Source organism: Chelon labrosus (genome assembly GCF_963514085.1).
Source record: "Chelon labrosus genome assembly, chromosome: 15".
Taxonomy (NCBI): domain Eukaryota; kingdom Metazoa; phylum Chordata; class Actinopteri; order Mugiliformes; family Mugilidae; genus Chelon; species Chelon labrosus.
Window position 1 is genome coordinate 19,758,589 of NC_140348.1, and position 19,337 is coordinate 19,777,925.

Here is a 19,337-nt window from a genome sequence, read left to right on the forward strand (position 1 = left end):
TAGACCTAAGTATGTCTACATTAGCCAAAACAAGCCTTTATGAATGTGGTATGCAGAGTACACACAACAGGGATAATTCAAGAACATTATAGGTAACATTATAGGATATAGACATTTTGGCATGAGAATATATTCTGTGTACAGATCTGGATGCATGTCTTTGCTGCTTAGATAAGCTCGTGGTGTGTCCTCCCTTGGTTCCAAATCCGCTGAAATTTTGGCATCTTCCTTAACATAGAAGAACATGGCATGTTTTCAGAACTGTGGCGTTAACTTGGCACACAAGTACTGGTTCTCATGACATCGACATCGATCCTTCGTGAAGATCTGAACTCTGAGGCCTTAGCTCACAGCCTTAAGACCATATCTCTTGTTCGAAAAACATAGCGAACTCCTTCACTGTAATTCAGCTGTTCTCGAAACCCAGTTTTCCACTTCCATGGGCAGTGTACAAAGCAACATCTGCTTGAGGCTGCTGTTGTTCTTTCGTGTGGTGAAGTCATGTGTGACTTATCCAATTGGCCAGAGAGAGAAATATCACAGTACAGTAGAAACTGGGCTGTGGACATGTTGGACTCTATGGTTTGATGAACCTCCCAGGCACCAGGGCAACAGAAAACTAATAACGAGCGAGTATGGAGGGTGGTAAAGGCAGACCCTGCAGGGGATGCCCGCCTCTACAGAGGAAAGAGTATATATACACACTGCTCTGGGCTCTAGTCAGCACACTTAATGACATGGTTGCAGCTCACCCCGACAAAGGCCCATGAAAAGGTATGCATGCAAAAGCCGGAAGACAGCACGTCAGCCCAATTGAACAAATTAAATAAAAAATATCTTGGAAAGCTGAGATAAAGTGAATTCATTTCAGATTACACTCCCTATTTGGCATAGCACTGACCATTCTCCTACACAAAACACATAAGTATTCAGTTTGTCTAAAAGAAAAGAAAAAATAAATCTTATGCCCACATTCACACACCCACAAGCTCTTAACACTGTGAAAGCTTTAATTACAGTAAGGGGCGCCGCGAAAAGCTGCAAAAGTGATCCAAACCTTAAGTATACAGTAACTCTGCCTTGAACACTAAATATATATCACATTAACTGGGAATTAAAGTAAACAGATGGTCTGCTTTTAGAGTAGTGAATAGAAACAGTTTCCATATGAATGCTTTCAGTAGTTTTTTGTTTTTTTTGTTGCTCTTTGACTGTTCAGCCTCTGCCTTACTTCAGTCAAGAATTCGTAACCTACTACAACCTGAAAGAAACTAAAAAAAAAAAATCTGTTTTGGGTAAATTACAGTAAACCAACGAAAAGCTGGCCAAAAGAAATTGGCTCGTTTCTATTCTTGGCCTTGCAGAAAGTACATAAGCAAACATCTCAGCTTGCTTCACAGCGTTAGCTTCCCACTGATGAATGAGGCGACTCAACAAATGGTGAAAAATGAAAAACTACTGCATTGCTTTACCAGAGGGTCAAAACGTCTAGCATTTGCAAGAACCCTCTTAAAATGAAATGAAAACATTATTTTCGAGACAGAAAAACATAGGGTATCAAGAACATTACTGCAATTCCTTTATGCAGAAATCTTTGGTGTTTTGTTGATGGCTTTGGGGGGTTAAGTAAATCACTCACATGGGTTTGTGGTGACTGCGGTATTGTGATCACTTCAAAGCTCTGAGAGTGAGAAAACCATCCTCACACATGCACTCACCTGTGTGATTAATTACAGTTCAGTTGAATGGGGAGAAGAGCGTGCTATTGTTGGGACGTTCACCAAAAATAATACATTAAACACAGCAGCTTTGTGCATTTTAGTTGACAAAAGTATGAGACAAAATTGATGAACCAGGCTGCTGACAACACTGTGTGACCTCACTTATCACTCATGACCCATGACCCATCTGTCCTTTTAACAATTCCTTAATTACTCTCATGTTCTTACTGAGGTCAAACATGTCTCTAAACAACACAAGCTGCCCTGTACATTTGTCTCCTGTGTGACACATTCAGAGTCTAATTATGTTTGTCTTTTATGTAACCCCGCGTTTAAACCTAATGGGGGCAGCTGCACTGTCTGCCCCAGGCTGCTGTTATTCCTATTGTAATGTACTGGTCGGGCAGCCGGTCACATTTGCATTCCTATAGATGCTCGCATCAAAGAGTCCCTGGATGACCTCCCCATGGCCAGTAGCTGAGCGTGGCATTTCTCTATCAGCACCATTAGCAAGATCAGAAAGTACAGGCCACGTGACCCTGTGACTGATTAGAGGTCAGCGAGGGCAGGTCAGGCGCAGTTCAAGGATCTCGAGAGATGAAAAATTGATGCGTATCAATGGCCGCAAAACGGAGTTAATCATCAAGAAATCTGATTGTCCGCGATAAGGATGCTCAGACCCCCTGGCATTCATTATGCCGCATTCTTAGCAGGGACACTAGAAATTATGGAGAAAAACACTTTGCGGAAAAGGTCAAATGTTCAGCGAATGGCGAAAATACAAAAGCAGACAACATAATCACTATCCCAAGAGTTGAAACAGGACCAAGGTGGGGTTTTTTTTGATACATGATTTTCAACTGACAGTTTATTAACTTCATCTGTCACGCTAGGCTAGAGCACCTTAATAAATTATAAATGAGAGAAACAGAAATCAAAAGAAAGATGTCAGTGTTTTGGATTTGTCCAAGTTACTCTGTCGTAACATGCAGTAAAAGACGAACATTGTGTTCTAAAAGACGAGTTCAGCCCAGATTACAAGAACGAAGAATGTTTTAAGAACACAGACTAATTTGACCAGTATGTCAAAAAACAACTTCACATAAACACAGATAAAAAAAAATGTCTCCCTCACGCACAGGTTGCACAACAAACAGACCATAATTTTAATGGCCTCCTAATGGAGAGCAGTGGTGAGGTCAGAAGCCAAACCAAGACATCATGGCCTCCCACAAAGTCTGCACTTGTGCCAATGTGCAACATCTGCAAAGAATGCGGTTGTTTTTCTGTATGAGCAATAAAACACATAAGGAGCCGTGACTGAAGTGACCGCTCTGAACTTGAAAACTTGCTGTTATCTTGTGTGTAGTTCATTTGTACACATCTCAAGCGCTGTGGCTCTTTAAATGTATCATTCAAATGTGCCGTCATTTATAGATAAAAGTGTGTTTTATATAGAGAAGTGCAAACCAAGTACAACCAAAACACTTCCCAGCACAAATTTAAAAATTGGTTTATACAAGGGAGTATATTCCTGGATATAAGGGAGGCCTGAATCTTACACACCATCTTCGTTACTCACTCATGATGACTGCATTTGACAGTCAGAGGTTCACGCTACCCCACGTGAACGTCTGTACGTGTGAATGTGCTTTTCTCGTTCGCATAATTATAAATGTTACAGTTGTTATGATTACTTGTGCTCTCATGTGAACCAGTGCACATTGTTCACACATCCAACACAAAAGGACGTCCCGATAAGTGGGCAAGCGAAATAACCTGAAGCCGTCAGCTCCCTTCCTCACGGCTGACTCAAGACTATCATGTGACTTTGTAGCTCTGAGTCACAGGCCCGGTCTGTTGTTGTTGTAGTAGTAAAAGAGAGGAAAAAATAAAACAGTGTGTACGATGAGAGACGTGTCAGGGTGAGTGATGCGCTCCAAGGTGGGGGTGTTGTTCTCTCCCCTCTATTCTCTACCCCCCACCCCTCCAGCCTCCCGGCCAGGACCCTCTCCATCACTTCACATTACTCAGTGACCTGAAACCACAAGGCCAAAAATCTTAACCAGCTCCTCCGTCTTCTTAATGAATCCAATTTTTTGCCTCAGAGCACAAGGCGCGCGCATATATCCATCGCAACTCTAAATTATCTGACATTAATACAAATTAACAAGAGGCACCGCCATCAAGACTGTGCCACCCCACAATAGTCGACAATGACAACGCTTCTGTACCGCCGTATGAAGACAGCAACCCATTGTGCGTGCTGTAATACTGAGTCAACGTCCTCATATTGAGACGGGCTATAACCAAAACAAAAGCAGAGGGGCTGACTGGTGTTGATGCCATTACACTATGAATTATACACAATATGTTATGAAAATATCCATATAATTGACTCTGCTCCATGGCAGCCATTAATTCCTGTCCTCCATTAAGTGGTTTAAATGATCTCGTAAGAGGCCATACATCTCCTCATGCCCTTTACGAGATCCAACACCACATCCCCCTAAGAACTTAATCGACCCTCAGTCTCATTTATCCACAAAGTCTGATGCAGGGGAATAATTATTTAATTCCTAAAGGTTTTGAGGGGTCCAACTTGTCCATTACCCCCAGCAGGTTTTGCAGCTCTGCAAGAGGGAGGCAAAAGCTCTCCCCGTCTTCGATCCGTTCTCTCCTCTCATTTATGTTAAGCTAGCTTTGAATGTCAGTACAGTATTTGCATGCCAATGGGGCTCTGTCTGCAGCTCATTATTTTCAGATGTTGACAGCCTAATCGCGTGCAAGTTTAGCACACTTTGCTAGCCTAATGCCTTCTACAGCCAAGTCATACTGAAAAGCAAGGTGTGTACCTGCAGTGTTCGTCTGCAGCTGTCTTATTGACTTTTGCTTTCAGGGGAAAAAGAAAAGAAAAAAAAAACACAGAAAGAGAAGCCACCTAGCACAATCAGCTCATCGGTAATGACAAGAAACATGAATGCTGACCGTCAAACCCGCGTTTATAAAATGAGTGTAACAAGAAGGCCAATATTAATTTTATCAATTACATGCTGAGGGTTGCATTCTGCTGAGATGTCTCAAGCAGGGCAGAAGTCTACCTCAGCGGGACTGATATCACCCTTTTGACAGTCTGACCTTCAGGCGAGTGCTCAGTCTATTTCTCCAGAGAAGTCTATCCTGCCCCTCATCCACAGAGACAGCAGCTCCTCCACACCTCAGCCCTGGCTAACACTTAGACACTTGCTCAAGGGTAGCAGAGTTTTGGTATTTCTCCAAGAGGTGGGGAATTCGGCAGTGTCAGCGCCTTTTAGGATAGTAAATACAACTTGTCACAATTCATCAGGGCGCCAGAAAGAGAACCAAGACACTTCAAGGCCTCATTATTTCACTGTCCTCAAGCGCAAGATCACTGCAGTGCAGCAACGGGGTAACTTCCCTGACCCAGTGTAGACCAACCCACCAGAAGGAGGTATTAACATTTCATGTGGTCTCGTACAGTTTCAGTCACAGTTTTCAAACTCCCGGAGACAGAATTGGCGGAGCCGACACTGGAGGGTTTAAGCACATGAGCGCAGTTAGCGGGCTATCTCCCACTTTCAGAAGCGTGGAAAAGTGACAGCAATGACATCCTGTAACCATACAAGTCATGCACACGACGCGGCTTGGAGACTGCAGTTAGAGAAATGCCTCCCACCGCACCACCCAAACACACACAGAGGAAAAAGTTTGGGGGAGAAGCCACCGATGGGCAAGGCAGGGTGGTGGGATGTGGGATTAATTAAAAGCTGCTGTCACTGTGGTGTGCGGGTGACACACACAGCCGCACGATTACTGAGATCTCTGTGTGAGAGGAATCTGCTCCCACAACTCATTTCCTCCCCATTGAGGAGGGGGCAAAATGGGGCCGTCTGTTGTAAAATACCAAGGAAGAGAGAACCATTTTTCATTCAGAGGAATTTAAGAATCCACAAGAAGAAGGAAAAAAAGAAAGCAGCAAGGGTGGGGAGAAGAAGGATGAGGTGGAATTCCTTTGTTTTTGAATAAAAGTCTGCTGAATCTATTTAAATCGAGTGATACACTGGGCTTGTAGGAGGAGGAGGAGGACCAGGAGGTCAAGGGATGTAAACCACTGTAATCCTAAGCTTGCCGCTGCTTAAAATCTGCTCAAGTTAACAGGGTGATGTGTGCGATACTATGACAATAACACAGCTTAAACAAACATTTCACTAAACATCTGGCAATAGTACCGTAGCATACTTTACACTTACTTCCTGGCGTACGTGGAAGCCCTTTTGTTGCAACCAATAGGGTGACACAATCGAAACCACAAAATATACACCGACCAGCCACAACATTAAAACCACTGACAGGAGAAGTAAATAATATCGACCATCGTGTGACAATCCAATGTTCTGCTGGGGAAGTTTGGACCTGGCATTCATTCATGTGGATGGTTCTTAGACATGTACCACCCACCTAGACCAGACCAGGCACCACCACCCCATAGCAATGACAGCAGGATGCAGCCTGACACAGGCACACACACACAAACGCTTTAGGAACAACTCAAAAAAACATGAAGAACAGCACAAGGTGTTGACCTGGCCTCCAAATTCACTAGATCCCAAACTGATCAAGTATCTGTGGGATGATCCACAGAGGCCCCTCCCCTCAACCCATAGGACCCAAAGGCCCCCACTAACAACATTCTGTTGCCAGACACCACAGGACACCCTCAGAAGGCCCATGTCCATTCTCTGATGAGTCACAACTGTTTTGGAGGCACAAGGGAGACCTACACAATATTAGGAAGGTGGTCATAATGTTATGCCTGATAGGTCAAAAAGTTCTTCAAGCACTATACAATTTAAAAAAATATTGGGCCAGAAGACAAGGTTTGGTTGCACGCAGACAAGGATTCCCAGTAACCTGATTTCTTCAGTAAAGTAAACACATCCCTTGTTTATCTACGTACCCAGTTTTTCTCAAAAAAAAAACAAAAAACTTGGTACTTAAGTGAATATAAAGACACAGCTGCTGCTGCTGAGCAAGCCGTTAAAATGGTTCAAGTGTGGCAGTACAGTATTGAAAAGCATGAAAACCATGTAGCTGCACGGGACCATTATGCAACTAAAGTTAGTTTTTACTGTTTCTAAAAAGCCCATTTTTAGGTTCTACTTCCAGACAGGTGTAGCGAGCAGGCGTCTGACATCTCTATGTGTCAGGTTCGAGTTCTTATATCTGCACTTTCCGAGGATCTTAATTGCAGATTCAGTGAGACGATTTATAGCACCGTTGGAAAAGTAAATATCTTGGGAAATTTTGAAAGACATCCCACCTGCTCTTAGCGCTGTGAGAATGAGATATGTAGCCATCAGCTTGTGAAGTGCTAAAGGTTACACCCCAGCCACAGATGTCATTAACAACTATTCTTATTAAAGGTGATAGCTATGGTGAAAACAGGATCCTGTAGACAAGAAAGACAGCAATGGGGCTTATTAATTCACACTTCAGTGTTCCTGTAGAAGGCAGATAGATCTGACAACACAGTGGAAGTTTGAGAAATAGAAAGCATTTACATATACGGTGAATGATCTCAGTTTGGCAGCTGTTAATTCTTAAAAAAAATAATCACACTCACTTAATGTTACCCACTTTTTCTGCTTATGACTTTCCTCCTCTTGCTAACTAACAAAGCAAAGACTTTGAGCACCTCACAAATTAAAGCTCTTCAGGAAGTCAAATGAAAATTTAATATAACCAGAAGCTTCCAGGCTACTAATTATTCATCCCCTTTAAATATGCAGACATTTCATTTAAACCGAAACTTAAGCAGAAGAGGAAAGTTTCCACTTTCAGAAAACACTGCTGGGAATGCTGGCAGGACCGTTCTTCATTTTTTAATTATGCTGAATTATTATTAGCTAGAGATACAACTGACAAAGAAGACATACATTGATGGGAACTGTGCAATAATGAAATCAGGAGTTATTGTAAAGGGTTTCTACTGTATGTGATGCAGAAACCAGGCCAATCAAAAGCTTAGGGCTTTGCTGCAAAAGTCAAAAATACCAGAATAATGTGAAATGCGGGATCTGCTTATTTCATCACCATGTTCACTTTGAAGCAGACATACACACATCTGTCCACCACAGATTGCTTGTGCTGCAGGCCAGCAGCATATGACCAAATGTTTCCAGCCTGGTGCTAATGTGACAAGGGTGATGGCTTTTGTGTAAAGTCACCAGAAGTTTTCAATGGCACCACGAGCTCAGTCATTAATCACCCAGTCGTCCGGTTGTGTGCATACATGACATGAGGGCAGGGTTGCAGTGGAAGGGGGCCGAGTTCTCCGCCGTGGACTCTTGCCCCAGGAGCCTCAATGGACTTGAATGAAGAGGTCCCATACATTCATAGTTGCCAGGTCACTAATCAAATTATGCTGAGAAAGCATAAAGGACAACAGAATTCATTTAGTATCCTTCACCTCTATTGTCTCTCTGCCGGGGTATCACTGGGGTCCGGAATAAATAAGTAACCCCCTTTTATACTCAATTTATTTGAATCCCTTCAAATGAATAGTGTGCCTTGTGAGAGAGGCGTGAATTAAAGACAACAATGACAGGAGGTAATTTGGAACCTTTGACAACATAGTTGTCACTGCAAGAACAACTATGCAAATCATCAGAGCCAGATGGTCATAGTTTGGGGCAAATTCACTTAGACAAGCATAAGTAATGCTGGACGTTATAAATATACTCGATACATTATAAGACAACTCATGTACAAAGGGATGCTGAGGTGAGATCTGACCATCCATCACAAGAGGTGATCATTCGGTTATATGTCCCCTGGGGTGTCCAAACCCAGCAACCTGGCACACAGGACTTAGTGTGTGTGTGTGGGCACTTATATATGTGTGTATGTCATCGATGCATATACCACAGCCCCAAAGGGATCTAATGCCTTTGCTGTGCAGCATTTTAATTAATCCTGCGATGACAGAGTGGATCTGGCAGGTTATGTTTGTCTTAGGGCTGGGGTGAAAGGGTGCTGAGGAGAGAGGAACATGACAGTGGGGTTAATGCCAAACCCACCCAAAGGCACAACACAGCGAGCAGCAGGTCCACTCTTGGACAGGTGCTCCTTCTGGGGTCACCCGCCAACTCCCTAACCGCACAAAGCCACCGTCTGTCACCACAAACCTGACCCTCGTGCTCAGGAATAGAGAAACACATGGCCTCAGTTCACTTTGGTAAATGTTATGAATTTTAAATGAGGGCAATAAAACTACAATATTTACTTATTAGAGTTTTCTAAGGTAAAATTATACCCACTGGCCATTTGCTTAGGTTACTTGCTCATTTGAGTCCTGGTCATGTACTGAGGTGCAGCTAATTCAAGGCGCTTTAATGTGAATTTGACAGAGCGTAGAAGATGTATTATCACTATTGGTTTCTTTGCTTTGCAAAATGTATCATTTCAATGACCATTAAAGCTCACATTTCACACAAAATGTGATTTGAATATAAAGTCTACACCATCTGAAGAAATCCTTGAAAAATACAAATTTCCTTTGAGTATGATTAATTGAAACTTGTTAATGTGGTGGCCATTGTTTCATGCCCTGGAGTAGACCGGAAGGGGGTGACTGCACACATTGATGGTGAAACTCAATATGGGCCACCTTGTCCATGCTTAATCATGTCAAGCCGGAATACTAAACGCTACGCAGGTGAATAGTGTGACCATGTCCATGTGAGAAAATTCTATGTCGGAGTGAAAACGAGAATCGTTTAGTGATCAATAAGTGCAATAAATGCAGAAGAATTTGTCTTTGTTTGGGAGAAATGACAAACTGCAGAGTTTCAGAGTACATACAGTGCAAGATGAAGAGGACCTCGACCTACTGTAACAAAAGAAAGGAACGTTATGTTAAACATCTTAGTCTAAAGTGTGTTTACACTTACAGTATGTTATGTCTTCACTGTCTATAAGCAGCATGTTTATAACTGAACGAATGCCAAACAAAAATTTAAGTAAAATGGGTATTTAAATGTATAATATCTGCCCCTTATGCCTCAGAGGGCTTTGGTCTGAATGCCATTCAGGTTAAACTAAAATCAACACAGGTCATTTTGCTTTAAGACCAGTGTTTATAACAGTATAATAAAACTCATTTTTGGACGTCATATGTTAGCCTTTCTAAAGTGCCAATAAGAAGATCCAGTGGATGACAGATTAATTGGATACTCAGCCAAGACAGCTGGTTTTATATTGAGATATTAGGCAGCTGAAAAGACACAAGTTCCTTCACTTAGCAGCTGTGAAATGAGAGAGACATGGAGGAATGTCTGTGGAAAAGGAATCTTTTGTTGGGAGGCTCAAGTGCTTGAGTACACAATACAGTCAGAGTGCTTCTACCAGCACATGATCACAGTGGTATTATAAACTACAGAGAACGAGGGAAACCAAGAAAAGGTTGTTCAGACTGTGTAAAAATCAAAGACCTTGTCGGGCCAAATGACTTGCATGGACTGACAGCCTAAATGACTCGAGGAAAAGTGTCTACATGTAATTTATTCAGTATTGATACTGAAAATCTAACACCTATCGTTTCCTCTAAATTAAATTCCTGGGCTGTACGGGCCTGTGTGGTTTTCATTGAATTAATCAGGACTAGTTCGTTGTATGTATCGGCTACGGTCTACCCACAAGGTCTGTTGTACACAGAAGGATTCACATTAAATGAATGAATCTGGCTTGTGGTTGAGTCTTTAACGGACCAGTGTATAGGATTTAGTGGCTTCTAGTTTTTGTGTTGCAGATTACAACAAACTGAATACCCTTCCCTCACCCCTTCCATTTCTAAGCACGTAGGAGAGTCATTTCACTGTAAAACGCCAAAATGGCTTCAATAGAAACATTGTTTGGGTTTTTCTGTTTTTTTTTTTTTCAAGGCTACTGAAAAACTGTGGAGCCACATTGCGGTCACGTTGAAGAGGACCTGTTCTATATGCAGATATGAAGGGTTCATTCTAATCTAACCAAAACACTATGATTCATAGTGACATGTGATTACTTACCAATGAAAATATACTTTTGGGTGTGTACTCTAGTGCACATACATCATGTGTGTAATTCACAGCACAATGGCCAGACTTTGGCTCTCCAAAATAAAATAAAGACACAGATATGCAAACAGCATACTAGAAATGGAAGGAAAAATGAGCAATTGAAAAAAAAATAATATGCGGAGGGAAGATGAGAATCAAAAAGAGAAAGTCTAGTTTTACAACTGTCAAGGAGACAGACTATGCAGAAACCCTATTCAGGAAATGCGTAGATGTATTTTTTTTGTTGGACTGTTTGTGTAAAAGTGAGAATATGTTCAGCTATGATGACAAAAGATGATGAAAGATATGAATAAATATGGAGGTGACCACACAGAGGAAAGGATGGGACATTATGGACACTATTAAGGCTATAAATATATGAATATGAACCTGTGGAAACACATGAAGCAAAGTGGGATATATCCAGAAAAAAAGACCATATGTGCCCAGTGATTGTCATTTTGACTCTATCCTCCAGGCATGTACGTTTCAAAATGTCAAAACTGCAATTCATTAAACTCTAGGGGGTTAACTTGTGACTTATGAAGAGTTCTGCTAGTTCCCAGTGATACGTTTATTCTTTTATTCCTCTATTATCCCTCTGCTTCAGGTAGTGAATCTATTCAAGGAGCTGAGAGATCAACTTTTATGACAGCATGAATAGAAGTCTGAGCTTAGAGAGACAGTTGACCTTGTTTCTTTGCATGACATTGTGCTTTTTGAATGGACTCATTATGCCCCTCACATTCACCATAATAACTCTGGTATAATGAAACATATAATTAGCAGTATTCACCAATAAGGTGATACCGTGTTCTTCCCAATAACATGATATCTGTATCCGTAGCAATATCGTGATGGGAAGATCTCAACCCAATCATATCTTTTACTTTAGATATATGACACTCTATAGTAGCACAGTTCAAACTTTTACTATTTATATGGATAATCTTCAAAGAGAATACCAGCTAACAAAGAAGGATTTATTTAGATATTTTCCAGCGAGAGATTAAAACAAACGAAAATAAGATACATCCCATCATAAAAATACTTGTGCAAGCATATAGCATCATTATCCCAAGAACCGTTCCGGTTATATAACGACTGTTAGATGTAATCTAGACACAACTCAACACTGTATGTTGAAGATGAATGGGGAAAGAAGCGCGGTGAAGAAATCCTGGAGAAGATGTGGTATGATATGTGGGAAACGCACAAAAATATGACACAATCACCCAGATGGAGAGAATTAACTTCATTACACGTAATATTATAAGTATGCAGATGAACATCCAGTAGCTGTGCTGGAGACTGTCCAGTCAAATAGATCTGGACCACACACATATCTTCTGAAAAAAGATTCAAACTTTCTGGGTTAAAATTGATTTAGTTCTTTGTGATGTATTTGGATAAGTGATTCCTGGAAGTGGTCTTGTTTTGTATATTGGTCTTTTGGAAGGAGTTTGGTTAAAACACTTCTTGCGGCCGGAAAGAAGGCCATTACTCAGAACTGACTCAATACTGAAGTACCGAATTACAAAGAATGGGTGTCAAATATAGAAGATGCCCTAACTGGTAATGGGAAATCTCACATATAAGCCAAAAATGAAGAAAGAATGCTTCACAAAGGACTGAGGAAAATATGAAAAGAAAATGGACATTTCACAGTGTTGCTCTCATCTACTGAAACAAGGTCAGATTGTACTTTTCTTCGTACTGACGAAAGAAAAAAAGAAATAAGGTGACGAATGACGTAAAATGTGAAGAAGGTACTTATTAGCTGATATTAGCCTGTAACTGCATGAAAAACTGAGATCTTGTGTAGTCAAAAGTGTAACTGTAATAGGCAGTTTAGCCTTCTGCGTCAACTTGATGCCATAGCTACGCCGACAGCGCAGACCCTAACCGAACGCAGTAGCTGACGTGCACCTCCCCAGACATGTAACTACACACCACGGCGACGCAGGCCTCAAGAGCTGCGATTGGTCCGCTTGGTAGTAGCATGTTTGCACTTTAGTACTTTCAGCTGCTTCTCCATCTCCGCAATAAAGATGGAACACATTGAGCAAAGGTTAACGGACTCGCCTTTGGCGAAATTTCAGCAAAAGTTTCAGTCGGCATTGTTGAAAGTGAAGCAGGAAGTAGAAACAAAAATGAACCCAACTGGCAAAAGAGACAATGGCTCTCACTGGCGTAGGTTATGTGCGTAGTTTATGGCATCTATGTCCCGCAGTACCCTAAATGAGCCTTAAACATTGACTAAATTATGGATGTTGGGAAAATTGTATGTGCTGCAGTTCATTAAAACTACAATATAGAGCTAGGCAAACTGGTTGCAATCCTTTATACGTCCACGGCTGAGGTGCCTCAAGCGAGCACCCAAAACAACTCCAAACTGCTCCCCAGGCACCGGAAGCGTGGTTGCTCACCGCTCCTATTGTGCTCACTTCTGTGTATGAATGGATGGGTTAAATGAAGAGGAGCAATTTCGCCATGCAGGATTCATAAAGAAATAAAGGAAAAACCCTGGAACTACACCTATTCAGTGACGTCCACTGCATCTTGGTTGGCTCCACATTCATTGCGTAAATTCACCATAGAAACTGGTGTAAGGCCAAGGAGGATCTTCTAATTTACTAAATGCGGGCAGTAGATTGAATTCTCTGTTACACTCACTTCTTTGTCAAGCCTCCCACATTACGGTATGTTCACTGCCGGCGGTGATTCTAAATATATTCCATGTATTATTCTATCGGTGTGTGTTTTGCTTCTTACAATATTATGACTCGCTTCATGAAGTGTTGCTTTAACCGTGAAAATGTCGACACCTTTATTCTGAGCACATTTAAGAAGAAACACACTGGAATGGATGCACTGCCTTTGTGTTTTAAAACATTACAAGAAACTCTTAACACGGGAAAATAGCACGGGGGCATCAAGTAAATGTATGATAATTACACGAGGCAATCAATACTCGAGCGCTCATTACATTTTTTTTGGTGATGTTTTATGCAGATTTAATTATCTGCTCTTGATATTTTCATTATTCATTTGTGTCCCGTGATTTCAGTGGTATTTAAAAAATGAAAGTGAGACTGTGTCCAAATGAAGGCGCTAATGCTCCGATTGTGTTAATATAATGTACCTGATGAGGCCATTTCACGGGCTGGATTCATTTTAGCCGACAAGCTTCATTAGTCTCAGCCTCCAAACTGCACGCAGAAATGGTTATCGAGTGCTAAGAGCCACGCCAGGACCTGCACCACACACAATAAACCTCTGATATTAATTAACAACAGTTGTTCGCCGATTTTATTGGATGATGCCTTTTTAATTGACACTTGCTGCAGCTGCAGAAAATTCAAAAGGCACACTTCACTGTAAGAGGGCAAAAAAGACAAATTAAAGTCAATTAGTTTGAGGCAGACTGAAGGAGGAGATGGCCATGCAGATGAGAGAAACAGCCTGGCCACAGGAGCTTAGGCTCAGACAGAAATCCAGACTATAGGGAGTCCCAGTGTCTGCCAATGTGAGATAAGGGCAGCATACAGACTATGGCGCACTGCCTCGTACTGTTGCTTTAGAAAATGGAGTGGGGAGAAATGGCCAGGGTCAGGGCTGCAGCAGGATCGGTTTTAAGAAAGCTCTGTTCCCGTGGAGGCCCTCTGATATGTGTAGAACAGGCAACTTTTGTTCTTTATTTACATTCTTGTTGAATTGGCTGGGATGAAATATGGAGTCAATTTTGGTGTGCAAAAGGGTTGATGGAGAGGTGGGCCAAGATGCAAGTGAAACCCCAGAAGCCTTGTACCACAGAAGCCACAGTTTGTGAGCGCTTTCTCCTGAAAAAGGCAGGACGTCCCTGCCAACACGGAAAAACCGGGGAGAGAGTGTGTCTGGAGTCACGAGGGGTATCGAGGCTGGCTGGAGGCAGCAGGAAGAAGGGATCAGAGCAAAGCTTTACAGGTGTTCCCTGCAACACCGCTGCTTGTTATATGTGTAACATTTGAGTAGGTGGGAATAGCACGCATGGAGTATTTGCAGTTACGGTAAATACTCCACTGTAAAAGTTGTTCGAACAACCTAAAGGAGGCTGTGCCAGGACTTCAAGATGAAATCTCGGGCTCAACAACCTTGTTCTTAAAAGGCTCTTTGATTGGCTCAAAAACCCTTGAATCAGCTCTTCATCTGAAGAGTATTGCTCTTCTGAAAGTATCACTATCAGCCAAGGATAAACCCAGTGGCTATGGAAATCAAACTCACACCGACAAGAAACTGAGCTCAGTGCTACAAGTTTACAAAAATAGAGTTTCAAAAATTATTTACATGAATAAAATTAGAATCTGTGTTTTGGCAGTAAGGTGCGAAACAAGGACTAATCTATCATCAGGGGATTATGAGAATGAGGACGACAGTCTTGTACTGACAAGTTATATTTAAATATTTTGGCCTAGTGGCAAATGCAAAGTGAAAAAAAAAAAAACAGTGGTCCAGCTTTGATCAGGATTATACAACAGAAACTATAATTGAAGTAATAATGAAGACGTGCACACATATCTTCACAGAAGTGGAAGACGAGCTGGCTTAATGTGTTATCATAGCTGATTTACATAAACCATTGTGTGTTTAGTTAAATTTGTAAAATATGCAAAAAATGTTTGACATGTGAAACTGAAATCCTCCCATGTGCCCCTGGCACCTGTCCTAAATCAATCATTATCCTAATGAAAGCCACACTGCAGCAGCTTTATATTGCTTGAAATGATGGATGAAAATTCAATACTTTGTCTTTGTTCAGCTTCATCTCCAAGTCGGGGAAAATTAAAATCATTCGGCATGACTTCAGACAGTGTGCCAGATTCAAATGAGCAAAGTTCTGACAGTGAGCATTAATTAAAAACAATGACTGTAACTACTCAATAAGAATTGCAGAATTAATGTGGCGGAGGAGCTTGATGTATGGACCATGATAGGATGTTATACTGTATACACGGTGACTACAGCTCTTCTCTTTCCAATCTAAAAAAATACTAACACTTCTCTGGGTGAAAGGTAAGCAATTATTCACACGACAACCATTCAACTTAACATCCGTTGGTGCTTATCATTACGATTTGGGTTTGCTTTTACCAGTAACATTCTTATATTAGCAGTGATAGAGGGACACAGCATCTGGGAGGTAACAGTGTTAATACAGTTTGCTTACTATAGGTTTTTGTTGTGACAGATGTGGTGTTTTAATGTCTGCAAGTACAATTAATAAGCAATAACTCTTTCACTTCTTGTAATGAGAATAATTAACACAATGTAGGCATCATGATTATGTAAAGTAAGTCTGATGTCGTATAGGAGCAGGTCAACAGATCTGACACACTTAGTTTTTACAGAGAAAACACAACGACATAAAGAGATTTTCATAACAAGTTAATGTCAATCATGTCAATCCTTTTTGACTACCCAGAGCCACCATACATCCAACAGCCATCATCCAAAATTACTTCTGATAAACTGTATTACCATATACACCAATCTGGCATAACATTATGACCGGAGAAGTAAATAACATTGACCATCTTGTGACAATCCAATGTTCTGCTGGGAAACTTTTGGACCTGGCATTCGTGTGGATGTTACTTAGATATGTACCACCCACCTAGACCAGACCAGGCACCCACACCCCATAGCATCCTGCCTGACACAGAGACACACATAAAAACGGCTTAAGAACAACTAAGAAAAACATGAAAAACAGCACAAGGTGTTGACCTGGCCTCCAAATTCACTAGATTCCAAACTGAATAAGTATCTGTGGAATGATCCACAGAGGCCCCTCCTCTCAACCCATAGGACCCAAAGGCCCCCCACCAACAACATTCTGTTGCCAGACACCACAGGAGGCACATGTCCATTCTCCGATGAGTCACAACTGTTTTGGAGGCACAAGGGAGACCTACACAATATCAGGAAGGTGGTCATAATGTTATGCCTGATCGGTGTATACTGCCAGTTGCTGTTCTGAACAGCAAACCATGATTGGTGATCTTCTTTTCCAGATGTGGTTCCAGAATTGCTAGCAGCATATCAAACTGGGCCACTAACATCCTGAAATAGATCTGGAAATCAATGGGATAATTACACAACAGTTGATTCAGTACAATGAAACAGAGTGGAGTGCACTTTTAAATGTAAAAACTAGTAATGCAAGAATACCTAAATATTATGGAGTGTGTTATGGAGAGGTCCAACAAGAAGGGCCCTAAGGATCAGGACCCAGTGCACAGCAAGAGGAAGACACTCCTGGATTGTTTCATACAGTCATTAACCTTTCTCCTGCAGGGAGGCCCACATGTTTTTTTCCTTTCATTCTATTCACACACTTCATTAACAAGCTCCCTTTCATAGACTAATTCCCCGTTTCAAATTCGCTCTTTGTTAATTAGAGGCAGGTTTAACCTCACAAAGAGCTTCTATTGTGTTTACTTTTTAATAATATTGCCCCATGTCAATGAATTAGCACAAAAACACACTGTCCAAGGCAGCCACTTCAAACCTACATTGATGAGTAAATGAGTGTGGATGCAAAAAGCGCATTTGTGCTTTTCCAGTCTAAAAGCAGGTGTCTTGCTTTGGGTTTTTCTTCTGTTGGTGTTCCTAATTAACTCCTGTTTTCAGGGGGGGATTTAAAATAGGCCAACGAAGAGACTCGCTAAAGGGAGAGTTACAACGGCCTCCTCATCCAGTAAATTAACCTTGGTTGCCTTTTGCACCCAAAATGTAACAGGTTTCTAATCAATGCTGGCTCTAGAGCACATTCGTACGCTTGGAGAAGAATGCCCAACATGAGGTGGGCACTGATAACAAAGTGGCTTAACGCTTATCGCTAAACCACAAGATGTTTTTCTCAGAAAGTGTCAGTATATGGATTCTCTGGTGTCAAACGGCACAATGGTCAAAGCAGAGCTGGATTGCAGGTTGTTTTAGAGAAACTGAGCACTGATGTAATAAAGAGAACAGATATAACGTACAGTTTGGGTCAATCTTAAGGGATTCCTCCTCTCAAAGAAGACAGCAGAAGAAATTAATCTAAAAGTGTGTTTCAGCGATAGGTGCTTTCTTCCAACAGATGCATCCTTGACTTCCTCTCTCTCTCTGCAGGTTGGCTCCACCGAAGCAGCAAACTTAACAGTCACTCATGAAACAAACACAAACGTACAAGCTGATTTTTAACTCCTGAATGTTCCTGGAAGGTGCGGACAGCACTCTTGCCTGGTCCTGAAGGAATTAGGAGTTAAATTGGAAAATGTTTGCTTTGACTTTAAGGCTGCATATGGCAGCAGGGGTGTCACTTCCTCCCACCTCTAATCACTAAGGTGCAATTAAACAAGACAATTAATCTCCGTCGCAGAGACTCTGCCATTTTGTGATAATCAAAGGTCAACAGTCACAGCTATGAACTTGTTCATCTCTGCTGCAGGATGTGTGGCGTCATTACATATTACAAGGGTTTGGCATAAATGTATACACATTAAGTACAGATTTTGTCTATACACTGATCCGGAATAACATTATGACCACCTTCCTAATATTGTGTAGGTCTCCCTTGTGCCTCCAAAACAGTTGTGACTCATCAGAGAATGGACATGGGCCTTCTGAGGGTGTCCTGTGGTGTCTGGTAACAGGATGTTGTTAGTGGGGGGCCTTTGAATCCTATGGGTTAAGGATCACCCCACAGACACAGATCAGTGTCCAGGTCAACACCTTGTGCTGTTGTAACCTTGTAATGTTTATTTTTTTTTTTTTTAGTTGTTCCTAAACCGTTTTTGCATGGCTGCATCCCACTGGGGATGGTTGCTGCAACCATTTCTATAGATTGGGGGTGCCTGGTCTGGTCTGGTCTAGGTGGGTGGTACATGTCTAAGTAACATCCACATGAATACCAGGTTTCCCAGCAGAACATTGTATCGTCACAAGATGGTCAGTGTTATGTACTTCTCCTGTCAGTGGTCATAATGTTGAGGCTGACCGGTGTAGAAAGCCGTTTATACTTTCTTCCTCTGATATACGAATATGACATTGCACTGCACTAAGATCACACCTAAACATTGGGGGTATAAACGCTGCACTGTCAAACACAGTGGCAGAAATTTCCATATTAAACACTATCTTCCCATTCAATAGCCTAAATTAGTCAGTCTCATTTTGATGAGAGGGGAAGGGAAGGGAATATGAGACATTTCTTAATTGGCAGCGTTTGAGTATCACCAGTGACACCAGGGGAGAACAGTCAGTGCTGAGACTCATGAGCAGGACACATTTTTACCGTATTTACTGGAGCCTTTTTTCTTGTGTTCTTGTGCAAAGTCAGAAGTTAGTTTCTTTACTTTTCAACAAACAAGATAATGCGATTAGAGAAAATGAAGATGAATTGCAGTGTATATCGTGTATGTGTGTTTAAAGCAAGCATGATAGGTTTAAGGACTGCATACAGTAAGTTGAG

The 19,337-nt window shown here is 41.6% G+C and overlaps 1 protein-coding gene across 1 annotated transcript in view; it reads right to left on the reverse strand.

The window, feature by feature from the left end:
• Positions 1-19,337, reverse strand: part of macrod2 (mono-ADP ribosylhydrolase 2) — a gene marked incomplete at its 3' end in the record, with an annotated part of 392,791 nt that overhangs the window by 323,280 nt on the left and 50,174 nt on the right.